The 27,661-nt window shown below is 37.6% G+C and overlaps 1 protein-coding gene and 1 long non-coding RNA gene across 10 annotated transcripts in view; both read left to right on the top strand.

The window, feature by feature from the left end:
• SIK3 (SIK family kinase 3) overlaps positions 1-27,661 on the top strand; it is a 247,155-nt gene that overhangs the window by 10,728 nt on the left and 208,766 nt on the right. The window lies entirely within an intron of this gene.
• Positions 18,358-27,661, top strand: part of LOC309604825 — an 11,280-nt gene continuing 1,976 nt past the window's right edge. Inside the window, exon 1 of the long non-coding RNA XR_014231089.1 lies at positions 18,358-25,998. This is a non-coding gene — a long non-coding RNA (uncharacterized lncRNA). The remainder of the gene's footprint in view (positions 25,999-27,661) is intronic.

The following is a 27,661-nucleotide window of genomic DNA, read 5'->3' as shown; positions in this document are numbered from 1 at the left end:
TTCTCTTTTCTCCCTAGTTTATTTTGAAGCAATTCCCAGAATCTTATTTCATCTGTGAATATTTTGGCATGTATCTCTAAATAGGCCAGGATTGTTTCTCAAAAAACATAACCACAGTACCATTATCCTACCTAAAACAATTAACAATAATTCTCTAATGTCATTAAGTATCAAATTAGTGTTAAAGTTTCTCTGATTGTCATATATATGTATATGTATATATATGTGTATACATATATATATATTTTTTTCTTTTTTTAACCACTTGTTTGTTTGAATCAGGGTCTAAATAAAGTCCATACATTATAATTGATTGATGTCCCTTAAGTTTTGTATTAAAAAAATTGTTTGTTTTACTCTATAGATTTACCCTCCTTTTCTTTTTCTTTGCAATCTGTCTAAGAAACACATTCACTAATCTTAGATGTAGACCTTTCTCTGTATATTGATGTCCTGATTGAAGTTCTTCATCATGTTTGTGTTAAACCTACCCATAGTTCATCATCTATGATTTCCAGTTTTGTTTTGCTTTTTTAAAGCAGAGTAGGAATTTGAAGGCATTTGTGAAGCAATATGAGTACAGAATCTCTCGAGTTCTTGATTCTCTCCCCCTAGTCTTTTACACTTGTCTCATCCACATCTAATTTGACTGTACCAAGTCATTTTAAGCTTTCAACTTAGTTTTCAAAGAAACATGTCTTTCTTTTCTCCCGGGTTTCTCATCCGTTTACATAGATAATTAAAATGCATTACTATAATAACAAGAACAACTGGTATAAATAGGTTTAGGGAAAACCATTTAATTCTTGGTAAGCATGCAACTTAATGGATGGGAGCAGAAATATCCAGGAGTAGAGGGAGTGGCTATTAATTGGGGCCAGCTTGCATGCTGGGGCCCCAGTTGTTTTACAGAGGAAAGGGGAAGCATCAGTTGTTTCGGCAGGTTGGTTGAGAGGTGGTGGGTTAAGAGAACTTCTACATTAATTTTATAATTATAAGTAAGCCAAATTATTAGAAATTTGAGTACAAGATATTTTATAGAGTTTCTTATTTATAGTGTATACTTCAGAGTAGTATTTTTGTCCACTTGTGTTAGAGTTTGCATGAACTGGACTGAATTTGACAATAGGCCAGTGATGTTAAAAATTTGGTTGAGGAAACAGCCAAAACTTTGTAGTTTGAAAGGTTTATATCTGTTCACTGCCAGTGTAGCGTTCCATGGAACAAGTTGACATTTTCATGTAGTAAGTTGTTTTCTGTTCCTGGCAAAAGAAATCTTGGTTCGTATACCACAAGGAACAGGATTGTTGTTATTGTGGAAGGCAGGAGTAGAGCTGTGTGTTTCTTTTTAGGATTAGCTGGGCACCTGCAGGATTTCTTACTTCTTTCTTTCTGCTTCCTGCCTGCTGTTGTCCTTTCCTTCTGTCAAAATGTTCTAGTGTTGCATAAGCAGTGTTCTGACAATAGATGAGGTTTTTTGGTAGCTCATTTTTTTAAACCCTCAAAATAATGTTTTTAGTGATTGTATGTTCTTGGCTTACTTTCCATTTCTGCATCAACAGTGATATTGTTATTCTAGTCAAATGGGGCAGTTGTATTCCAGCAGTGATCTTTGTGTCCAAGTCAGCTAGCTGCAGAGATACCATGTTCATTTTTTATTCCTAAATATCTTATATGTGTATAGTAATTCTGGGAGGTAATTCAGTTTTGAGATGATACTTTCGGATCTCAGTACAGGATTTCACAGTCCTCAAGAATAAGACTTGTTTGAAGCATTGTTAGCCATTGGCCTCTGACATATGCAGAAGAGTGGCCGGTGATTTCAGCCTGCTGCCTCTTCTCATCTCATTTTCCTTCTTCCTTTTCAGCCAGCAGCTGCATCCCGTGCCCTGCTCTGATTGAGCTCTTAGTAAAAGGGGTACTGTTTTACTAAGTCACAACCTCTTCTATCAATGGTGTTTAGACTTTTAGGCCAAGAATCAATTTTGGAGTCACATTAAAATTTGAAAACAACATTTCAGTTGTGTTACCTAAATTTCTCTTCCTTTCCTTACGCTAGTAGCAGTGTTTTCTGCTTTTCCAGTCTTTGGGGAACCTTTTTGGCCCATCAGAGCAGCTCGAGGCAGTCTAAGTGATGCACTGAGCATTGCTGTGGGAGTCAGGGCACGTGTTTCACGTCTCAGTTTTTACTAGCCTGGCAGCTCTCTTTGGGCAGGTCACTTAACCCCATAGGGCTTCCAGTTTCTTTCTTTTTTAAAAAAAAAAAAATAATAATAATTAATTTATTTTTTGGCTGCACTGGGTCTTCGTTGCTGCACGCGGGCTTTCTCTAGTTGTGGCGAGCGGGGGCTACTCTTCGTTGCGGTGTGCGGGCTTCTCAGTGCGGGGGCTTCTCTTGTACAGGAGCACGGGCTCTAGAGTGCAGGCTCAGTAGTTGTGGTGCAGGGGCTTAGGTGGTCCGCGGCATGTGGGATCTTCCCAGACCAGGGCTTGAACCGGTGTCCCCTGCATTGGCAGGCGGATTCTTAACCACTGCGCCACCAGGGAAGTCCCTTCCAGTTTCTTTTTAATGTATATTTTTCAACAGCTGTATTGAGATATAATTCCCATACTGTACAATTCACCCAATTCAGTGTTTTTAGTATATTCACAGAGTTGTGCAACCATCACCACAATCCTTTTTTTTTTTCCTTTTTTGGTTGCGCTGCACGTTTTGCGGGATCTTAGTTCCCTGACCGGGGATTGAACCCGGGCCCCAGCAGTGAAAGCACAGAGTCCTAACCACTGGACCGCCAGGGAATTCCCCACCACAATCCATTTTATTTTTTATTTTAAAAAGTATTTATTTATTTGGCTCGATGGGTCTTAGTTGCAGCATGCGGGCATCTCTCTTGTTGTGGCGCTCGGGCTCCAGAGCACGTGGGCTCGGTAGTTGCGGTGCTCGGGGTTAGTTGCCCTGAAGCATGTGGGATCTTAGTTCCTTGACCAGAAATCCAACCCGTGTACCCTGCATTGGAAGGTGATTCGCAACCACTGGACCACCAGGGGAGTCCCCACAATCCATTTTATTTTATTTTATTTTTATTTATTTATTTTAAAAATTTATTTATTTTTGGCTGCGTTGGGTCTTCATTGCTGTGCGCGGGCTTTCTCTAGTTGCGGCGAGCAGGGGCTACTCTTCGTTGCGGTGCGCAGGATTCTCATTGCGGTGGCTTCTATTGTCACGGAGCACAGGCTCTAGGCACGTGGGCTTCAGTAGTTGTGGCATGCGGGCTCAGTAGTTGTGGCTCGCGGGCTCTAGAGCGCAGGCTCAGTAGTTGTGGCGCACGGGCTTAGTTGCTCTGCGGCATGTGGGATCTTCCCAGACCAGGGCTCGAACCTGTGTCCCCTGCATTGGCAGGCGGATTCTTAACCACTGCGCCACCAGGGAAGTCCCCCACAATCCATTTTAGAATGTTTTTATTCCTCTTGAAAGAAGTGACCCATTAGCAGTGACTGTCCATTTCCTCAACCTGCCTCCTGCAGCCCTAATCAATCACTAATCAGTCTCTATAGATTTGCCCATTCTGGACATTTCATATAAATGGAATCATACAACATATTGCCTTTTGTGTCTGGATTCTTTCACTTAGCATAATGTCTTCAAGGTTCATCTATGTTGTAGCATATGTCAGAATTTCCTTCCTTTTTATGGCTGAATAATATTCCATTGTATGGATATACTGCATTTTGTATATTCATTCATGAAATAGTGGATATTTGCATTAGTCCCACTTTTGGCTATTATGAACAATGCTGTTATGAACATTCGTGTACAAATTTTTTTTTTTAGATTACGTTCTTTTATTTATTTATTTGGCCGCACTGAGCAGCACGTAGGATCTCAGTTCCCTGACCAGGGACGGAACCCGTGCCCTGTGCGTTGGAAACGTGGAGTCTTAACCACTGGACTGCCAGGGAATGCCCCTCGTGTACAAAGTTTTGTGTGGACATATGTTTCAATTTTTCTTGGGCATATACCTAGAAGTGGAATTTCTGCATCATAAACATTCCATATTTAACTTTTTGAGGAATTGCCAAACTGTTTTCCAAAATGGCTGCACCATTTTCCATTCCCACCAGTAATGTATGAGGGTACCAGTTTTTCCACATGCTTACCAAAACTTATTTTCTTTCTTTTTGATTTAGCCATCCAAGTGAACGTGAAGTGGTAGCTCATTGTGGTTTTGATTTGCGTTTCTCTTATGACTCATGGTGTTGAGTATCTTTTCTGTGCTAAGGGACCATTTGTAGATCTTTGGAGAAGTGTCTATTTAGATTCTTTGCCCATTTTTTTAGTTGGGTTGTCTTTTTATTGTTGAGTTGTAAGAATTCTTTATATATTCTGGATATAAGTCCTTTATCAGATATATGACATACAAATATTTTCTCCTATTTTGTAGGTTGTCTTTTCACTTTTGTGATGGTTTTGTTTGCAGCACAAAGGTTTTAAATTTTGATGCTCTAGTTTCCTTATTTGTAAAGTTATTCTAACTCTGAAATTATATGTTCTATTGAAATATTTTCCTCTGTACTCATTTTGTACCTTTCTCTCACTTTGGGATAGATCTCCCTTTTCCAGGACATTTTATAGCCGCAAAGTCTCTTTAAAAACATCTATCTATGTATCTATCTGGTACATGTGTCTTATAAAATAATCAGACTCTACAAAATAAATAACATCAAAAGTGAAAGTTCCTTTTCCTTGTGAAATCCTTTCTCTTAGGATATGCTGTTAACTTTAACATATAACATAATAGCACTGTTAATTATATTTATCATGTACCATTACATCAGTAGTACTTATTTGTCTTATAACTGGAAATTTGTAGCTTTGACTCCCTTCATCCAGTTCCTTCTCCCCCTACCCCTCTCTGGTAACCACAAATCTGATCTCTTTTTCTGTGAGTTTGTTTGTTTGTTTGTTTGTTTTTGAAGTACAATTGACCTACAGTACTGTGTTAGTTCTTGTTACACAACATAGTGGTTCATTGTTTCTATACATTTCAAAATGATCACCATGATAAGTCTAGTTACGATCTGTCACCGTACAAAGATATTACGTAATTATGGACAGTATTCCCCTCACTGTGCATTTCATACTCGCGACTCATTTATTTTGCAACAGGAAGTTTGTACCTCTTAATCTCCCTCACCTGTTTCTCTTCTTGCGCTACCCACCCTCCTCTCTGGCAACCACCTGTTTGTTCTCTGTATCTATGACTCTGTTTCTATTTTGTTATGTTTATTCATTTGTTTTATTTTTTAAGATTCCACATGTAAGTGAAATCATACAGTATTTGTCTTTCTCCGTCTGACTTATTTCACTTGGCATAATGCCCTCTAGGTCCATCCATGTTGTCATAAATGGCAGAATTTCATTCTTTTCTATGGCTGAGTAATAATATTCCATTGTGTGTGTGTGTGTATATATATATATATATATATATATATATATATATATATATATATATATATATATATGCCACGTCTTTATCCAGTCATCTGTTGATGGGCACTTAGGTTGCTTCCATATCTTGGCTATTGTAAATAATGCTGCAGTGAACACAGGGGTGCCTATATCTTTTCTAATTAGTGGCTTTGTTTTCTTTGGATAAATACCCAGGAATGGAATTGCTGGATCATGTGGTAGCTCTCTTTTTAATTTTTTGAGGCATCTCCATACTGTTCTCCATAGTGGCTGCACCAATTTACATTCCCATCAACAGTGCACGAAGGTTCCCTTTTCTCCACATCCTTGCCAACACTTGTTATTCGTATCTTTTTGACCTGCCATTCTGACAGGCGTGAAGTGATATCTCACTGTGGTTTTGATTTTCATTTCCCTGATAATAAGTGATGTTGAGCATCTTTTCATGTGACTGTTGGCCATCTGTATGTCTTCTTTGGAAAAATGTCTATTCAGATCCTCTGCCCATTTTTTAATTGAGTTGTTTGTTTTCTTTATGTTGAGTTGTATGAGTTCTTTGTATATTTTGGATATTAACCCCTTATTGGGTATATCATTTGCAAATATCTTCTCCCAATTCAGTAGGTGGCGTTTTCATTTTGTTGATGGTTTCCTTCACTATGCAAAAGCTTTTTAGTTTGATGTAGTCTCATTTATTTATTTATTTTTGCTTCCTTGCCTGAAGAGACATATTCAAAAAATATTACTAAGATCAATGTCAAAGAATGTACTGCCAATGTTTTCTTCGCTATTTGGTTTTTTGTTTTTTAAATTGGAGTATAGTTGATTTACAATGTTGTGTTAGTTTCAGGTGTATAACAAAGTGATTCAGTAGTATATATGTATATCTTCTTTTCCATTATAGGTTATTACAAGGTATTGAATATAGTTCCCTGTGCTATACAGGTTTTTGTTGTTTATTTTATATATAGTGGTTTTGCTACTCATTTTTTATTTTAATAATATATCTCCACATTCTATCACATCAATACATTTTGCTCTAGTCTCAATCTTTTTAATGCTGCAGAGTATTCCATTTTATGGATATACTATAATTTATTTAAGTAGTGCCCTATTGATAGGTTTAGGGTTGTTTCCGGCTTTTATTTTTTTATTTCAAATTATATGTCACTTAACAGTTTCTGCACATTTATATTTGTATGCTTGTACTAGTTTTCTATTTGCTTTTGCACTGTTTATTATTCAAAAGACTCATAAATCTCAGATTCAATTTAATTTTTTAAAATACAAGTGTTTTGGGGACTTCGCTGGTGGTCCAGTGGTTAAGACTCCACGCTCCCAATGCAGGGGGCCCGGGTTCAATCCCTGGTCAGGGAACTAGATCCTGCATGCCACAACTAAAAGATTCCTTCATGCCGCAACTATAAGATTCCCTCATGCCACAACTAAAGATCCCGCGTGCCGCAACGAAGATCTTCTGCAGCCAAATAAATAAATAAAGAGATAAATTAAAAAAAAAAAAAGGGCTTCTTTGGTGGTGCAGTGGTTAAGAGTCTGCCTGCCAATACAAGGGACACCAGGGTTTGATCCCTGGTCCTGGAAGATCCCACATGCCACAGAACAACTAAGCCCTCGCGCCACAACTACTGAGCCTGTGCTCTAGAGCCTGCGAGCCACAACTAAAAAAGAAAAAAAAAAATACAAGTGTTTTATTAGGTCCAACCTAGAGTAAACCTCCCAAAAGTTATGTGTTCTTTTCCATTATGATATATACAATGTTAGAAACGAAGTTCTTCATTTTCTCAGTAATTTAATAGAATAATTCACTAGAGGTGGAATGCCTGAGTCAAAGTATGAGTGCTTAAAATTTTATAAATGTTGCTAAATTGCCCTCCAAGAAAGGCCAAGCTAATTCACTCAGCTGAGAGTGTATGACAGTGCTCCTCTGCTCTCTTTAAACATTGGCAACCAACCATCTTTTTAGGGAGTCAGTCTGACAGGTAAGAAAATGTCATCTTAGTTTGTAGTTATTTATTAGTGAATTTGACTATCATTTAATTTGTCTATTGGCTATTCGTATTTTTTCTTGGAATTATCTGTGTCCTGTCTATTTTTCTTTTGGGCTTTTTGGCTTTTTCTCATTAATGTGCATAGCTTTTTGAATATTAGGGAAATTAGTTACCTATTAAAATATTATAGATATGTTTCTGTGTTTGTCTCGACAGTGTATGTGTGTGTGTATTTTTTTTTTTTTTTACTATGAAATGTAAACATTTTCATGTAGTCAGATTTTTTTTGTTTTTTACTTTAAGGTTTCTCAGTTTTCTTCCTCATCCTAATCTTATAAAAATATTTACCCATGTTTTCTTCAAGTATTTTTATGGTTTTGTTTTTAAAATTAGATCTTTGTTTCACGTGGAATGCATTTTGGTTTAAACCAGGTGAGAAGGGAATCAGTTTTGGAATTTATTGGAGTTGTAGGTTTACATTCATTTTTGTCGTTATTAATGGCTTTCTTCTTCCCTTTGACTGGAAGCTCCTTGAGGGCAATGGATTGTGCAGTTTTTCCCTTGTTGTTATTTTTAGTATCTAGCACAGTGCTTGCCGGTAATAGGCCCTCCATTTATTGAGTGAGTGAATCTATCTTTTCCCCCAGATGTCTAGTTTGTTGTCTGTCCCAACACAATATTATTAAATAATCCATCTTTTCCCTCTTGATTTAAAAAGCTACTTTGTCTACAAAATCTCCAGATACTTGGGTACATTTCTGAATTCTTTTAATCCATTGATGTGCTGTCTTTACTTGCTTCGATACTGTACAACTTTAATTATTATAGCTTTATAGTACTTAAAGTATATTTGGAAGGCCAGCCTCAAACATTCTTAAATATAATACCAGTTTGGGAAGCACTGGAATCTCCTTTAGTAAAACTCTTTGCTCTCCCTTAGAAAACATTCATTTAACTTATGAAACATTTAATGCATTCTGAGAGCCTGCAAAGTAGAAATGATCTGGGAGTGTTACTTGTTGAAGAGCTTTTCTAGGATATGACATACCTCGTTTTGGCTTGACATCCTGTGTCTTTTAAAAAAAAAAAAACCTCTCATTTTATAATCTTGGCTATCTCTAGAAAACATAACATTTTCCTCACAATCTTTTAATGCAGAATACAGAGAGAGAGGGTAGGTGGCAGAAAAGGCATCAAGAAATTGCGCTGGCACCCAGCTGAAATCAAAGCCCATGGTGAAACAGATACTACTTAAAAGTGCTATACAGAATTCAGTTTAGTGACCTTGATTTTTCACCTGTGCTTGACTTGTTTACCTCCTGTGGTGCGCAGTAAATCGATTCGGATATGACTTGGGCAAAGCCCAGGTAACATTGCTAAATAATCACTTCTTTTTCTTTAGCCTTCTTTTCTCTGTGAAACATTAGAAATTCTTACAGTCTGAAATTAGCATTCTCTTGGGATTTTCTGTCATGTCTGTCTCATGCAGGAACCAACTTTAGGGTCTTGTGAGTATTAAAGAAGTTTAAAGCAGAGAAACTTGATGTTTGGGGAACAGAGCTAATGGAACAGGGCATACCTATTGTGATAAGATCCTTGCTTTCTTTTCAGTTGGAACATAATTCTAGAGTGCTTCAACGAAACTCTTAATTCTAAATAACTGCTAATTTACATGTATATTTTCAGATGAGTACCCATTTTGTTAAAAAAAAAAAAAAAACCAATGGTTTTGTCATACTCCCTCAGACTTTTTCTTAATAAACCTAACCATGGACTTTAGTAGAATTAAAATAGAAAAATACTCAAAAAGGTTTGTTTACGGTCCTTAGTCTGCACCATGGAATTAAGTATCACTGAAAATAACCCTGGAATAAAGTGTTTTTGTGTGGCAGGACTAGTTGACTTAACGTGATTCTTTCTTTTGCGAGTTTTCTGTTGGTGGAAAGTGGGCTTACTTTTTCTTTTAGTTGTATTCCTCATTTTTCTCAATGCTAGTCTTAACTGAGAGATTTTTAGGCAGTTAACTGTCCCAACACACCAATAAGCACCTTGTTAATAGATGTTATCTCATGTTGATCAGTTACTCCTGAGATGTAATTGTGCTTGCAAAACACCTGTCTGTATTTGAGCTTTGCTAGGTGGTTGGTTTTTGTGTTTGACTGAAGATTTGCTCCGGAGAAAGCAAATAGCTGTTGGAAAAAGAGAGAAGGGAAAAGGAGTCAGCACATTTCTATATGCTTTCACTGAAGAGATTTCCTAATTAGAAAGCTTTTGGAGGCTTGACCGTTTTGTGCTAAAGTAACCCAGCATTTCATTATGTATTACATTGAGGTTTTGGAGTGCTGTGCCAGAAAAGTGAAAACCAGGGTTGAATGTGAAAGGAATTCAGAGGATGGAGCTCATAATCAACAGAGTGCTGCTTCATAGGCTAGGTCCAAAAATACCCTGCTTGTCATAGGACAGCAAGAATGGAGGTAGCACTTGCTGCTGTTTTGAGCAGTGTTTTAGCCCCTGTGATGTCATTCCAGCATGACTAAAGTCATGTTTAAGGCAATGTTGTTTACAATTTAGATTTGGGAGGATGTTGCCTCCATACATTTTTTTTATCGCCCTGGAAGAGTTATTTTGCAAGGTTTGGAAGGGGTGTTTTTCTGCCAGATTAGAGGAAATTAACATAATCTACTCTTCTCTGAGTAGGGGGATGGTCTGCAGTAGATTCATCTAACCATAGATACTCAAATTAGTGATTTGCTTGGATCCTGTGGTGAGCCTTGAGTAATTAAGAGGAAGAACTCAGTCTTTGATTCAGAAAAGTTAGCATTGGAATGATCCTTGACCAGGCCTGAAGGTGGAAAATGTTATGGTTCAGAGGGCCTTTCTAAGACTTGCAGTAGATCCCTTAAGACAATAGTTTTAAGAGTTTATAAATAGCGTTGAGTGTGGAAATGCATAGCACATGGATACATAATTAGCAAGTCAGGAAGTTTGACTAGAAGGAATAAATTAACTCTGGTCACTTGATGGAATGAGATCATGGAAGGGAACATAGTTTGTTTTAGGTGGTGGTAATTTTGATGTTGACGCTGGCCCAGGAAATGAATTGTCAGATATGCTGTCATCCTCATTAATGGTCCATATTATTTCTCAGGTTTATAGTTGTATGAAGAGATGATTTTCCTACCCCATCTAGGGGCTAGGGTTTCAAAAATTTAACAGCTACAAAAGAGTGAAATACAGAGAAAAGTTTTCTGTCTGCACATACCCCATGGCGATCCAGATCCCCTTCCTATATAGTCAGTATTATCAGTGTCATATATCCTGTGATATTTTATGTGTTTATAAGTAAATGTGTGTATCTATTCACTGTACCCCCTCCTTTAAAACAAATTGTAGTAAATTATACTCACTGATCTGCATCTTTTTTCACTATTATATCTTAAGGATTATTACATGTAGCTATATAAGGAGCTTTCTAATTAAAAAAAATGCTATACAGTATTCCCATGAAAAGATGTATCATATATTTTTTTAGTTAATCCCCTAGTAGATGACTATTTGAGTTATTTCTGATCCTTTCCTAATATAAATAATGCTAGAGGAGTTAAAAAATGTTAGGGTTTTATATTCAAAAGTAAATGTTGGAAAGCTACAATAATCAAGACAGTGGCACAAAAACAGAAATACAGATCAATGGAACAGGATAGAAAGCCCAGAGATAAACCCACGCACATATGGTCACCTTATCTTTGATAAAGGAGGCAAGAGTATACAGTGGAGAAAAGACAGCCTCTTCAATAAGTGGTGCTGGGAAAACTGGACAGCTACATGTAAAAGAATGAAATTAGAACACTTCCTAACACCATACACAAAAATAACTCAAAATGGATTAAAGACCTAAATGTAAGGCCAGACACTATAAAACTCTTAGAGGAAAACATAGGCAGAACACTCTGACATAAATCACAACAAGATCCTATTTGACCCACCTCCTAGAGAAATGGAAATAAAAACAAAAATAAACAAATGGGACCTAATGAGACTTAAAAGCTTTTGCACAGCAAAGGAAACCATAAAAAAAGATGAAAGGCAACCCTCAGAATGGGAGAAAATATTTGCAAACGAAGCAACTGACAAAGGATTAATCTCCAAAATATACAAGCAGCTCATGCAGCTCAATATCAAAAAAACGAACAGCCCAATCCAAAAATGGGCAGAAGACCTAAATAGACATTTCTCCAAAGAAGGTATACAGATTGCCAACAAACACATGAAAAGATGCTCAACATCACTAATCATTAGAGAAATGCAAATCAAAACTATAAGGAGGTATCACCTCACACCGGTCAGAATGGCCATCATCAAAAAAATCTAGAAACAATAAATGCTGGAGAGGGTGTGGAGAAAAGGGAACCCTCTTGCACTGTTGGTGAGAATGTAAATTGATACAGCCACTATGGAGAACAGTATGGAGGTTCCTTAAAAAACTAAAAATAGAACTACCATATGACCCAGCAGTCCCACTACTGGACATATACCCTGAGAAAACCATAATTCAAAAAGAGACATGTACCACAATGTTCATTGCAGCACTATTTACAATAGCTAGGACATGGAAGCAGCATAAGTGTCCATCGACAGATGAATGGATAAAGAAGATGTGGCACATATATACAATGGAATATTACTCAGCCATAAAAAGAAATGAAATTGAGTTATTTGTAATGAGGTAGATGGACCTAGAGTCTGTCATACAGAGTGAAGTAAGTCAGAAAGAGATAAACAAATACCGTGTGCTAACACATATATATGGAATCTAAAAAAAAAGTGCTTCTGATGAACCTAGGGGCAGGACAGGAATAAAGACGCAGACGTAGAGAATGGACTTAAGGACACCGGGAGGGGGAAGGGTAAACTGGGACGAAGTGAGAGAGTAACGTTGACATGTATACACTACCAAATGTAAAATAGATAGCTAGTGGGAAGCAGCCGCATAGCAGAGGGAGTAGCATAGGGAGACCAGCTCGGTGCTTTGTGACCACCTAGAGGGGTGGGATAGGGAGGGTGGGAGGGAGATGCAAGAGGGAGGGGGTATGGGGATATACGTATGCATATAGCTGATTCACTTTGTTATACAGCAGAAACTAACACAACATAGTAAAGCAATTATACTCCAATAAAGATGTTTAAAAAAAAAATGTAAATGTTGGGACTTCCTTGGTGGTCCAGTGGTAAAGAATCTGCTTTCCAATGCAGGGGACGCGAGTTCGATCCCTGGTTGGGGAACTAAGATCCCACATGCCGTGGGGCAGCTAAGCCCATGCACCACAACTACTGAGCTTGCATGCCTCAATGAGAGAGCCCGCATGCCACAACTAGAGAGAGAAGACCCATACGCCACAACTAGAGAGAAGCCCGCGCGCTGCAGCGAAAAATCCCTCATGCCTCAACGAAGATCCCGTGCGCCACAGCTAAGACCCGATGCAGTCAAAAAATAAAAATAAAAAAAGTAAATGTTAAGTCATAACAGAAACTTGTTATAGTTATAACAATATCTTGGATCTCTATAACATATTCACAAATGTCTTATTTGAGCCTTACTGCGATCTTGCAAGGTAAGCACAGCATTTTACAAAGAGGTAAGCACAGCATTTTACAAAGAAGAATAAATTTGAGTAACAGAGGTCGAGGTAGAAGAACCAAGGTCTTTTAACTCTGATTTGAGTATCTTTCCACTTTTCCCAAACTAGAAATACTGTTGTGGGGATGTAGGGAAGTGCTGGTGGGAGAATAAGATGAAATAAACCTGAGTGAGGCAAGCTTGTGAGAGAGAGGGATGTACCTGTCATTCTAGAAATCAGGATCCCGCTTACCAGGGGAGAGAAGAGCTGGCAATCAGCCTGTGACAGAGACGAAAAGGTTTTTAGGCGTTGGCAGAACATGATGGGTTGACTGCCCTCTTGGAGTATAGTAGTAGGGCAAACCAAAACATGGTCGTTCTTGAGAAACTGGATACTTTCAGAGTTTCCTAGAATAGATTGGGGGCAAAACTGTGCATTCAAAATCTGTTAAGGGAGTGCATGTAGCCTAAGGCCATGAAACAAATAGGCAATAGAGAAAACACAGGATTTTCTAGAGGCTCCAGAGTCAGGGAGGAGATGATAGCATGGCAAGGAGATGGCTGTAATGTCAGAGTCACTTTTGGCCTCAAGACTGATTAGTGGGAGGGAGCCTTTTTCCTCTAGACAGCAGATGAGATTATGCAAGGGTAGGTAAATCACCTCACAACTGGACTAGAGAGAATGAGGCTGATAAAGGCTTTCATTATATAGTTAATACTATTTGGAAACCTGAGTATAGGCCCGGTCACCAGCCTCCCATCATAATTACCATATGCTAAGTGCCTACTGTGTTCTGGTTACTTCATACAATTTCATGCTTAACCTCTCAACAGCTTTGCAAAGAAACTGTTGTTATACCTAGTTTCCATAGAGGAAACTGAGGTTCAGTTTGGTAACTTGTTCAAGGTCACAAATCTTTTAAGTGGTAGAGCTGAGATTTTATAAGTAGGTCAGTATGACTCCAGGACTCTTGTTCTTTCCATCTTACCAGGTGTTAGGCACCCAAATGGAACAGTGAAATTATAAATAACCAGAATTCTATCACTGTAATTATAACAGTGTTAATCTATAAGCAGACAACTTGCCTTTTTCTCATGATTTGGGCTGGAAGAGTAGAAGGAATGCTAAGGAAAATGACTGGAGATGCTCACAGCAGGCCAAACTCACTCTGAATATGCATAGAATTTAAATGAAAGTAATACACTTACCATGCATATATAGCTTTATGATGAATTCTCCACGGTCCCCTTCCCTCATTAGATTGCTGTTCCTCAAGTCCTTCTATATAGTGATTATATAGCTGCCACTGAAGACGGTAGCTGGTGGTAGCCAGGACCTGGAACATTTCTGGGGGGTAAATGTCTGGGGAATTCGTATTCACTGAGTATATGCCATAATCATGAATACTCCTGCCATAGTGTAGTCTGAGGAGGTAAGAATTTCCTTGACTTAACAAGTTTTGGCTTATAGGCTGAAGACCCTACTAGATTTCACTGCCCTCAATTCTTTAGCATTATCCTACAAAATATTGGAGAATACTATTGGATAATACTTTTGATGTACTTCCAAGGACCACTGTAGGGGGTGTTAATATGGGAGGTTGACATTATGGTAAAATAACCGCTTGGAAGCTGTGATTCAGCATTAGTCACTGGCTTTTATGCTAGGTTGCACTCAGCCGTCTCTTGCTTTAATTGTGGTGAGTCTCAGGCTTTTGATTAAACAGCCACCAAAGAGACTGACCTTAGTGATAACCCAGTCACATTTCCAGATAGTAAAAGTATTCAGGAAAAGAATTACTCATCTTTACCAGCAAATGGTATTAGTTCACCTCTGGGGAAATGTTAGCACAGTTTCTAGGTTATGCCCAATAATATTACAAAGATGAATGACCATTTTAGGAAAAATGGCCATTTATACTTTTTGTTAGTATTCTTGAAAAGTGGAAACATAACAATGTGCTTTCTGGACATATTCATTTTAGTACTTAATATGGGAGCAGTTTTATATCTCTTTGGCTGCCTTTTAAAACTATGGATAGGCTGGGTTCATTTTACCTATTTTACCTAATTTCTCACCATTCTGTGTTTCCTTACTACCTCATGAAATTGCCATGTTTAATCTTTCATTTAAAAAAAAAAACTCTTTCAACTATACTCCAGTAAAAAATAATTTTTAAAAACCCTCTTATCTGGAATGCCTGTTCTTTTCTTCCCCCCCTTCTTTCTTTTCTTTTTTTCCCTCTACCTTTCGTCCTTCCTTCTATTTGTCCTTCTATTCATCCACAAATATTTGAGGGTCGGCGGTGTTCTAGGCTCTGTGCCAGGTATTAGCCTGGAATGGTGAAAGAGACATGGTCTCCACCCTCACGTGCTTACAGTCTGTCCTAGTGTTACTGATTCCTGTTATGTCCTGCCTTCAAGGTTCAGCTCTTCTGACCGTCGCATAATTCTCTTTGACTTCTTTAGCCTTTGCTGACCCATCCCTTCCATGAGCTCCGCTGCTTTAAATCCACTTTACACAACTTAGTGCTTATTGATATACCTTAGTCTCATTTCACCAGAGTGTAAGTTCCTTAAAGACAGAGACTGCCATGTTGTTTTTTGTCCTCCACAATGCTGAGTCCAAGCAAGTGGGTAATAAAAGGGTTTTGATTCATCCTGCCCTGCTGAATGTCCAAGTTACTAGCTCTTAGGGTTTAGAAGTAGTTGTGAAGATTATGTTTTCTTTTTCTCTTTTCTCCTAGTTGTTTTCCTAACATTTGCTATCTGCTTCTATTAATCTATGGTCACAGTGAATGAAAATAACCCCACTGATTCACTGTCTGCATTTATATTATTTTCTAATGAAGGGTTTTTTTTTTTGAGCTGATTATTACATAGCTTCTTACCTGGTTCCCTTTGTGACTAGTGAGGGATGAATTTCATGGCTAAGGAAGAGAGCCAACCCAATGTTGATCTCTCAGCGTTGTACCTGTAATCTTTTGGGCTTAAATGCCCTACCTACTGTGCCTTAGTTCATGAATTGTTAAGAGTAACTCACTTAAAATGGGAAGCTGACAAAGTAAGAACTTAAAATTGAGCTCCTCAGAGAGATTCATAGAAATGGAAAAATAATCGTTTAATGGGGCTACATTATTTATATTTATATGATGTTAGAGTTCAAAACTCTTTGGAGTAGTAAATGAAATGGGCAGCTTAACTGTGAAGGAAGGAGGCTGTGTCATTGGATTAAATGTTTTTCTGAATGTGGTAAGAGCTCTGAGGTAATGGTAGACTTCAGTATCGGGACTGAGAAGAGATGTTTTCTTGATTAAGAAGGAGAGTAGTGGGTACTGGGAAAAGGAAATGCTCTTCTGCATACACCTAAAAATTAAGAGAGGTAGGATATGAAATTGCAGGAGTGGAAGGCCATAGAGCAGGAGAAAAGAAACCATTTTTCCTCCTGAAGTAATCTGAGATCCTGACTTGAACAAACCAATTGATAAAAAAATTATTATATGACAATAAGGAGATTTGAACATTGACTAGATATTTGATGTTAAGGAATTATTATTATCTTTTTAGATAGAGTAATAATATTGTGGTCATATTCAAAAGAAAAAGTACTTAGCTTTTTTTAGAAATACATACTGATGTAATGTAGATGACCTAATATGGTATCTGGGATCTGCTGGGGAGAGGAAGAAGTGGTCAGGAGTACAGGTACAAATGGCTATGTGTTTATGATTGTTGTAGATGGCTGATGGGTACAGGAGGTTCACTATGCAGTTTTTTTCTACTTTTGTGTATATTTGAAAGTTCCCATAATAATAAAAACTAAAAAAAAAAAGAAAAAAGCAAAAAACCGAAACCCACAGAAAAACAAAAAGCCCAACAACTTAGGTATAGAATTGTCAAACCTACACTTCTGCCTTCTTCGAACTTAACTCCAGATGGGGCAAGTAAAACCATAGATTCTTGCTGATGTTGCCAAAATGGAATGTGGTTTAGATTTCCATCCCCTCAAGTTGGTAAACTGTCTGTAATACAGCATCATCGAGAAAGCAACAAGCTCTACTTTCTGTCTTCCCAACAGTGTGGTACATTACAACAGGGTAGAAGTCATACTATGCATCTCTAAGCCTCTTCCTTTCTGTAGGTGAAGAAATAAGATTTAAAAAGCAATACATAATTAGAGATTAGGAAACTATGGTTTAAAATTAAATGCCATGTTTTATAGTGCTTAGTAAGCACTAGAAATTAAGAAAAAGGAAAGAACATTTTTGGTTAGGGATAAGCAGTTTTTGTTTTGTTTTTTTAACCATTAAAAAAAAATTGCATTATAATCAATTTACAATATCGTGTTAGTTTCCAGTGTACAGCACAGTGATTCAGTTATACATATATATGTATGTATATATATTCTTTTTCAGATTCTCTTCCCTTATAGGTTATTACAGAATATTGAGTATAGTTCCCTGTGCTACAGTAGGTCCTGGTTGGTTATCTATTTTATATATACTAGTGTGTATATGTTTATTCCAACCTCCTAATTTATCCTTCCCCCCAGGGATAAGCAGGTTTTATTAGGCCAGTGGACTTTGGGGTCACCTTTAAACAAAGTATAGGAGTTGGATTGCTGGCAGAAGTATGGGGACAGCATGTCCAGGGAGGGAAAATACTACGTTTGGGAGGAGTAGATGAATTTGGATTGATACAAGATGTTTTAGATAGATGGGATTGGGTCAGTTCATAAAGGACATGAATTTTTAGCTGAGGCATTTGGGCTTGCCTTTATAGGCTATAGGGAGACATTTTGGGTTGGAGAGCCATTTTTGACTCTTAAGATACCCAATTATTAATTTGATTTGATGATAATGTAGTATATTCTTAGTTGCATGCTTTTGCATGGAGAATATAACTTTCCTGTATAACAATCTTTTTTCACATAAATTATTTCTGCAGTGTCTCAAAAGGGCTATTCAGGGACCATAATTAATATTTCCGTTTCAAAAAGGGGAGGGACACTGAGGTGCTCAGAGTTAATGCCCTTAATAAAGTGTGAGTCAGTGGCAGATCTGGGTTCAGGTCAGATATCTTGGGTACTGAGCTCCTTCTACTCCCTTTACTTAATTAAAGGTAATTGTTTTCCATGTAACTGGTATTCATTTCTATTTGAGATGTGTAGTACATATAGGTAATGTTGATTTTAAGTGTTTTCTGCCTTTTCTCACCCCACCTTCTTCTTGGGAATATATATTTTTCTTTGCCCTTAATTTTTTTTTTTTTTTTTAATTTATTTTTTTATTTATTTATTTTTATTTTATGGCTGTGTTGGGTCTTCGTTTCTGTGCGAGGGCTTTCTCTAGTTGCGGCAAGTGGGGGCCACTCTTCATCGCGGTGCACGGGCCTCTATCGTGGCCTCTCTTGTTGCGGAGCACAGGCTCCAAACGCGCAGGCTCAGTAATTGTGGCTCACGGGCCCGTTTGCTCCGCGGCATGTGGGATCTTCCCAGACCAGGGCTCGAACCCATGTCCCCTGCATTGGCAGGCAGATTCTCAACCACTGAGCCACCAGGGAAGCCCTGCCCTTAATTTTTTAAAAATATTTATTTTATTTTTATTTTTGGCTGCGCTGGGTCTTCGTAGCTGCGCACAGTCTTTCTCTAGTTACGGCGAGCAGGGGCTACTCTTCGTTGCGGTGTGCAGGCTTCTCATTACAGTGGCTTCTCTTGTTGTGGAGCACGGGCTCTAGGCACGTGGGCTTCAGTAGTTGTGGCGCACGGGCTTAGTTGCTCCACGGCACGTGGGATCTTCCCAGATTAGGGATCGAACCCGTGTCAACCACCATGCCACCAGGGAAGTCCCGTAAGTTTTTTTTTTCTTTCTTTATTTTTTTGGCTGTGCCCTGTGGAATGCAGGATCCTAGTTCCCCAACCAGGTATCAAACCCGTGCCCCCTGCAGTGGAAGTGTGGAGTCCCAGCCACTGGACCGCCAGGGAATTCCCAACTCTTAATTATTTTTTTTAAGTTTATTTTTTTTTTTGATGTGGACCATTTTTAAAGTCTATTGAATTTGTTACAACATTGCTTCTGTTTTATGTTTTTTGGCTTTTTGGCCGCTAGGCATGTGGGATCTTGGCTCCCTGACCAGGGATTGAACCCGCATCCCCTGCATTGGAAGGCGAAGTCCCAACCACTGGACTGCCAGGGAAGTCCCTCCCAGCCCTTAATTTTTAAAAGTGGTTCTAGGGCTTCCCTGGTGGCGCAGTGGTTGAGAGTCTGCCTGCCAATGCAGGGGACACGGGTTCGAGCCCTGGTCTGGGAAGATCCCACATGCCGTGGAGCAACTAGGCCCGTGAGCCACAATTACTGAGCCTGCGCGTCTGGAGTCTGTGCTCCGCAACAAGAGAGGCCGCGATAGTAAGAGGCCCGCGCACCGCGATGAAGAGTGGTCCCCGCTTGCCACAACTGGAGAAAGCCCTCGCACAGAAACGAAGACCCAACACAGCCATAAATAAATAAATTAACAAAATAAATAAACCCAAAAGTTAAAAAAAAAAAAAAAAGAAAACAAAAACCCAAATACTTGCCTTTCCCTTAAACTCTTCTCTCCATGCTCTACTTCCCAATTTCTGACATCGTAATTTAAAAAAAAAAAAAGTGGTTCTAGCCAGGATTTTTTTAGCAGATCAGGACCCATCACTTTGTTTATCCCCTGTCCTGTCTGTTTGTTTGGTGGTAGCTGTTTCATTGCCATTGATAAATCTGCCCAGTGTAATGTTATGCCCCTACCTTATGCTTCTGATTGCTACCACTATGTATCTTGCTTTTAATATTCTTAATCAACTTGATTGATGTATAATTTACATTCAGTAAAATTGAACCATTTTAGATATACGTTTTGCATTTTGACAGATACACTCACTCAAATAATGGTCACATAATCAAGATATAAGAACTTTTCTGTTATCCCCAGAAGTTCCTTTACTGCCCTTTGCATTCATTCCCCCACCTCTTTACCCCCAGAAATTCACTGATTTGCTGTCCATAGGTTAGCTTTGCCTTTTCTGGAATTTCATGTAAACAGCCTTATCCAGGATGTACTCTTCTTTCATCAGCATCCTGTGTTTAGGATCATTCATTGTTGTTGCCTGTATCAGTAGTTTGTTAGTTTTTATTGCTGAGTGGTATATGGGAGTACTGTTACATTGTTAGGATATAACAGGATTTGTTTATCCATTCATCTGTTGAACACTTGAATTGTTTCTAGTTTTTGGCTATAATGAATAAAGCTGATATGAACTTGTTGTGAAACTTTCGGTAGACTTATGTTTTAATTTCTCTTGGATAAATACCTTGGAGTGGAATGGCTGGATCCTTTGGTTAGTAGGTGTGTGTTGAACTTTTTAAGAAACTGCCAGATTGTCTTCCAAAGTGTCTGTGTTGTCTTACATTCTGTCTAGCAGTGTGTGAGAGTTCCTGTCGCTCTTTATCCTCGCCAACACTAGTATGATAACATTTTAGCCATTACCATTCTAATCAGTGTGTAGTGCTATCTTGTGGTTTTAATTTACATTTTCCTGATAACTAATGATACTGACATCTTTTCATGTACTTATTTGCTAGCTGTTTATCTTCTTTGGTGAAGTACTCGTTCAGATCTTTTGCCTATTTTAAAAAATTGGGTTGTTTGTTTTCTTAATGTAGAGTTTCAAGAATTCTTTATTATTCTGGAAACAAGTCCTTTATCAGAGAAATGCTTTGCAAAGATTTTCTTTGTTTCTTTGAGTTATCTTTTCATCCTCTTAACAGTGTCTTTTATTTATTATTTTATTTTAAAAAAAATTTGTATTGGAGCATAGTTGATTTACAATGTTGTGTTAGTTTCAGGTGTACAGCAAAGTGAATCAGTTATACATATATCAACAGTGTCTTTTAGGAGCAAGAGTTTTTATTTTGAATACCGGTTTATCCATTTTTCTCTTATGAATTGTGCTTTTGGTATCATATCTAAGAAATCCTTGCTGTTAGCCCATAACTCAAGCACATGCAAACTGTCTTCCAGCTACTTCTCAGGTACTTGGGGCAATGGCAATGTGTTGTTTACTAATCATCAGATTTTAATAATATTTGAAAGATAAGTAATTTGTGTGGATAATACCCGTCCATATCTAACATGGTTTATAGAAAAATCATGTTTTCTAGTGAAGACCAGACTCCCTCCTTGGTGTAAAGATGTCAGGGATCTTAGATTGACAGAAGTTTAAAAAAATCAATCAATCAATCTTAGCTCAGGGGATAAACTTTATTAAAATCAATTTATGAAGATTTTAAAAAATTTGAAGATACTGAAGAAAGGTGCTAGATTTGTGTGAAAATAGCCATTTATAGTTATAACAGATACATCAATTTTGTTAAACTCCTTTACATGGAATAGTTTATCTTATAGCATACTTAAGTTTCCATGCTCTCAAATGAAATATAGTGTAAGGTTTAAAATTTGTTTTCATGAATTATTTTTAAAAGTTCATGGGTTGTCTGATTTGCTGCACGAAAAATGGAAAATTCATTTCCTTCATTAATGAGAGGTATTATTTAGTGTGATTATTTTTATTTTACTGTTTTAAGTAGCTGTTAAAGTTAAAAATTTAGTCTTCATTTTCTCCTTTCAGTTTTTAAAGTAATAAAGTAGTTTGGGGTTTATCAGAGCAGGGCAAGAAGTCAAGCCACATTCCATTTTATATGCGTTAGAGACGCATATATATATGGACTCTAAAAAAAAAACGGTACTGATGAACCTAGTGGCAGGGCAGGAATAAAGACACAGACGTAGAGAACGGACTTGAGGACATGGAGGGGGAAGGGGAAGCTGGGACGAAGTGAGAGAGTAGCATTGACATATAAGCACTACCAAATGTAAAATGGATAGTTAGTGGGAAGCTGCTGCATAGCACAGGGAGATCAGCTCGATGCTTTGTGACCACCTAGAGCGGTGGGATAGGGAGGGTGGGAGGGAGGCTCAAGAAGGAGGGGATATGGGGATATATGTATATGTATAGCTGATTCACTTTGTTGTACAGCAGAAACTAACACAACATTGTAAAGCAATTATACTCCAACAAGGATGTGAAAAAAAAATCGTTAGAGACAAATTATTTTCTATGGGATCTATTCCTGATTTCTCTCTAGCACAAGACTTTTAGCAATTAAAAGTCAAATGCAGTTAAGATCTACTACTTTACTCTTTTGAGTGTTTCAAGAGAACTCAATTTTTAGGCCATTTAGTTACTAATTACCCTGCCTTTTCTGCAGAAAGAGCTTAAGTTGAAGTTCTGTTTTAAGGTGGCTTTTCCAGAAGGAGCTGTTGTAGGTGTAAGAGTAGACCAGTCAAGATCTGGGTAGCAGCCAATAATTTTAAGTACACAGTCTGATAAGATAACATGCCAAATTGTATTGTTCATCCTAATTTGTGGCAGTGTTTATCAGTAGAAAAGAAATGTGAATGATGGTTAAACACTAAACTACCACTGAAGGTCAAATGCCTGGTAGATGAATTGGAGGAAGGGTGAACCAGTCTCTATTATCCAGTTTTGAGAGTCAGTAGTCTCAAAAAATAAAGAAAAAGGAGTTAAGAAAGGGAGGCAATAAATAGTAGGGCTGTTTTCATTTAAAATGTCTTTAGGAGATAATTACAAAGAGGTAGGGTTATGTAACTTTTAGTGTTTGATGATAATGAAGTATGTTATAAATTGGATAAAACAAGCACTCTGTGTTGTTTAAAATTTTTTCTTGGCAGTTACTGACAAATTACACTTGAGAGCAAGCTTAGGAGCTTGTTCAGGACAGGAGCAAGTCCAACATTAAAAATACTGAGGGATTTTGACCTTAGTTTTGGGTCTTTTTTCTCTCGACCAGTCTATGAATTTTAATGCTGTACTCTTCCAGGCACATTTTTTCCTAGATCTTTCTGATAATGTGCTCATTGGTGTATGATAAAGTTATCAGTGTACCTTAAGAGGTTTTTTTTGTTTTGTTTTTCCTGGAGTAGAGTGTGCCATTTCTAACATTACTGACAAGGTTTGTCTTTCTCTTTTAAGTGAGGAATCTTAAGAAACTTCACTGAGAACTTAAGAGCTTAAAACTTGGGTATGCTCTCCTGATAATTCTTTTTACTCACATCTTTATTGGTAAGTCAGGCCAGAGGGGTTGTTTACCTTTTGAACAAGGGAAGCTAGGCCCTACAGTCTGTTTTGGTTGCAGATATCCTGGCAGCTGAATTTAGATTAAGCAGGGGGTACTGCCATGCTTAGTGGTTCTGAGTCTGGCCGCTCTAGAAACCAAGATACTGTGCCTGTTACATAAATGGTGAAAGGTAATGAATCTTTGCTTTGCTTTGTGGAAGATTTCCAACCTCACTAATTTAAGGTTTCATTGTGGTTATGGTCACATCTTCTGAGACATGGATGCTGATTATTTTAGCTTAAACTTGTTTGAGCGACAGTGTTAGGGAAAGGGGAGGGTGCTGAATTCCAACAACTGGTAGTTTTATTTATTTATTAAATTCTAATTTAATAGAATTTAATTAATAATTTAATAGGTCTAATGATGTGAAGAATAGTTAGGCAAATCTACATGTAATACATTTTGTTAAGTATAAGAAGTAAGAAAAGTAGTCATATAATCCATGATAGCAGCTAAAAATTTCTAAGTGCATTATAGGAAACTAGTAAAGCCTAATTTCTGTTTCATCCAGAGCAAAAGAATGTAATATTCTAATTTCAGCAAAAGACAACTTTTTAAAACAAACAGACTTGAACCACTTTATGTGTTTTTCAATATGTAAGATTTTTTTCATCTTGTCTCATGTTTTACTTCTTAGTCATTTACTTCCAGTAGTGTTCAAATTGGTTGAGGGAATGAACGTGGTAGCCGAGTTCCCTCTATACAAGATTTTCCCGCTGTGTGTGCGAACCACTTTTTCTGGAAGAACCCTTCCATTGGCAGTCTTCTCGAGGGCATGTACTTTTTCCACACTTAGCGATTTGGGGGCTGAAGCCTGTGTTTAGTCAGAGGTGACAAATGGCTCAAAAAAATTTTTTTTCCAGTTTAGTGAGAAATGATTCAGAATTGAAACTGAAGTGGATATGGAGTTACTTGCAGTTACCCTTAAACAGTTGCTGTCTGTTACTGTTAGGCATATTTTGGACATGTGGGTTCCATATCAATATTTTGTGTCATGTTGCTAAATTTCTTGTCTGGTTTAGACACTTCACTTTTGAAGTTAGGTTGGAACCGGCTTTGAACAGAGGGCCACTGGAAATTGAATACAGTGGCCCATTTGGTGAGGACAAAAAGTTGGCATATTTTTAGTTAAGAATTCTTAGGAAAATTTTGATAATGTGAAGATATATTTTCCAAATGTCATACGATTTTGAGGTTAAGTAGTTGTTGGGAAAACCAGGAAGCTTGTGATTTCTACTGAAAATATTAGCCTTTTACACTAAAACTATCAGTATTTTTTCTTTTATAATTAAACAAAGGTAAGTTTAAAAAAAAGCGTGTTCATTGTAAAAAGTTCAGTCTATGTAGAAATTTTTTTTTTAATAAATTTATTTATTTTTATTTTTGGGTGCATTGGGTCTTCATTGCTGCGCACGGGCTTTCTCTAGTTGTGGCGAGTGGGAGCTACTCTTCGTTGTGGTGCACGGGCTTCTCATTGCTGTGGCTTCTCTTGTTGTGGAGCACAGGCTCTAGGCACACGGGCTTTAGTAGTTGCAGCACGTGGGCTCAGTAGTTGTGGCTCGCGGGCTCTAGAGCACAGGCTCAGTAGTTGTGGTGCACTGGCTTAGTTGTTCCGCGGCATGTGGGATCTTCCCGGACCAGGGCTTGGACCTGTGTCCCCTGCATTGGCAGGCAGGTTCTTAACCACTGCGCCAACAGGGAAGCCCCTATGTAGAAATTTATAAAGAAAAAGACAGTCCCACATTCCCACATTTTGCTCTCTAGAGGTAACTACTATTAACAGTTTGGTATATGTTCTTCCATACCTTTTCTTGTGTACATACAAACATTTGTAGGTAAATTTTGGGGCGTTTATTTTATTTTGTGGTACTGTAGCTTTTGTAACTCTCTTTGCATATGAAACCTACTTTATTCCCCCACCCCCATTTTTTTCTGTTAGCTTTTGAAAGAGTGTTGTTTGTTTTCTTATTCATATATAGGACCTTTAAAAAATCATATTATGGTTATTAATCCTTTGTTACATACGGTGTATTTTCTCTCCGCATATCATTTATCTTAAGTTTTAACTTTTGTGGTATTTTTTGTCATATAAAATTTTTTAAAAAACTGTAGTTCTAGTATGACTTCTGGGTTTTATGGTATGCTTAGGAATGTAGATACCTACGTGAACATTTAAAATATCCTGTATTTTCTTCTAGTGTTTTGTAAATTTATTTTTAATATTTAGGTTTTTCAATATAGTGTGAGATAAGGATCTAACTTAAAAAAATATTGATAGCCAGTTGTCCTAGTAGTTTATCATTTACGACCTACATGTTTGAAATGGTCTTGTTAACATATACTCTTGATAAAGGGTACTAACTGTGTACCTGTACTACATGTTTTAATTACTGTCACATTAGCATATATTTCAAAATTCATTAATTATTACAATCGATTCACTCTCTCTGTTTTTTAGACTGTCATCATCATCGGCAAACGATAATTTGGATTCTTCCAGTATTTATGTTCCTTTTTTAGTGACACTGTTGAAGAATAGTTGTGATGCTAGTAATACCACCTGACACAGCACTTCTCAACCTTATATGCACAGAAATTACCTGGGGGATCTTATTAAGAAGCAGATTCAGTAAATCTGGGCATGCCTGAGAGTCTGCATTTCTGACAAGCCCGCAGGTAATGTTGATTTACAAGCTTATAGACCTTATTTTGAGTGACAGGGAGCTAATATTTATTGAACACTTAATTTATTCTGGTCACTATTCTAAGTGCTGTACATGTATGGACTCTTCTTAACTCCGTGATGATTAGCATCCCCAATTTACCAGTGAAGAAACTGAGACTTAGACTTGCCCAAAGTGACACAGCCAGTAAGTGGAAGAGCCAGATCAAGCTCAAGCAGTTTGCACCCTTAACCTCTTGGATATACTTCTTCACCAGTAGCAGACATTATTTTCTCTTGTGTGACTCACATGGTAATGCCCTTAGTTTAGTTTTAGTTTTTAATTAATAGACTTTATTTTTTGGAACAGTTTTAGGTTTACAGAAAAATTGAGCAGGATGTAGAGAATTTCCATATACCTCCTTACCTTCCCTCTCCCCTAATATTAGCATCTTGCATTAGTGTGGTACATTTGTTACAACTAATGAGCGAAAATTGATACATCATTTTAAACTAAAGTCCATAGTTTACATTAGGGTTCACATTTTATCTTGTACATTCTATGGATTTGGACCAATGTCTAGTATCTACAATTATGGTATCACACAGAATACTTTCACTGCCCTAAAACTACCCCATGCTCTACTTATTCATTCCTCCCTCCCCCACCCCCGCTCCCTGGCAAACACTGGCCTTTTTACTGTCTCCATAATTTTGCCTTTTCCAGATTTCTGGAATCATATATAGTTGGAATCATAGAGTATATAGCCTGTTCAAGTTGGCTTCTTTCACTTAGCAATATGCATTTAAGGTTCTTCCATGTGTTTTTGAGGCTCGGTAGCTGATTTCATCTTATCCCTGAATAATATTTCATTGTCTGGATGTACCACAGTTTATTTATCTAGTCACTGAGGACATCTCGTCTGCTTCCAAGTTTGGGCAATTATGAATAAAACTGCTGTAAACATCCACATACAGATTTTTGTGTGGACTTAAGTTTTCAGCTCATTTGGGTAACTACCATGGAGCATGACTGCTGGATTATATGGTAAGAGTATGTTTAGATTTGTAAGAAACTGCCAAATTGTCTTCCAAAGTGGCTGTACCATCTTGCATTCCCACCAGCAATGAAAGAGGGTTCCTGTTTCACATTTTTGCTGGTGTTTGGTATTGTCAGTGTTTTGGATTTTGGCCGTTCTAATAGGTGTGTAGTGATATCTTATTTTTAAATTTTCAATTCACTAATGACATATGAAGCTGTGCATCTTTTCATATGCATATTTGCTCTCTGTGTATCTTCTTTGGTGAGGTTCAGGTCTTTTGCCCATTAAATTTTTTTTTTCTTACTATTGAGTTTTTAAGAGTTCTTAGTATTATTACTTTGGATACCAGTCCTTCGTCAGATATATGTTTTGCAAAGATTTCCTCCCAGTTTTTGGCTTGTCTATGCCTTTAGTTTTTACCATTACCATGAGGCTTGCTCTCCAGTTGTGACAAATAATCAAGAAAGTTTCTTTCTCTGTTTGTCTAAGAGCTTTAGTCAGGAATGCCTACTATAGCAGGGAAGTCTTTGAAAATTATTTGGCTAAATGAATGGGTGAAGCTTTGTTTTTTAGCAAGGCATCCCTGTTGTATTCCAGATACTTTAAAACACATTCCTCATGGTATTATATTTAA

This window comes from Balaenoptera borealis (genome assembly GCF_965194805.1).
Source record: "Balaenoptera borealis genome assembly, chromosome: 11".
Taxonomy (NCBI): domain Eukaryota; kingdom Metazoa; phylum Chordata; class Mammalia; order Artiodactyla; family Balaenopteridae; genus Balaenoptera; species Balaenoptera borealis.
The sequence above is the reverse complement of the archived record's forward strand: the minus strand, read 5'-3'. Positions and strand labels throughout refer to the sequence as shown.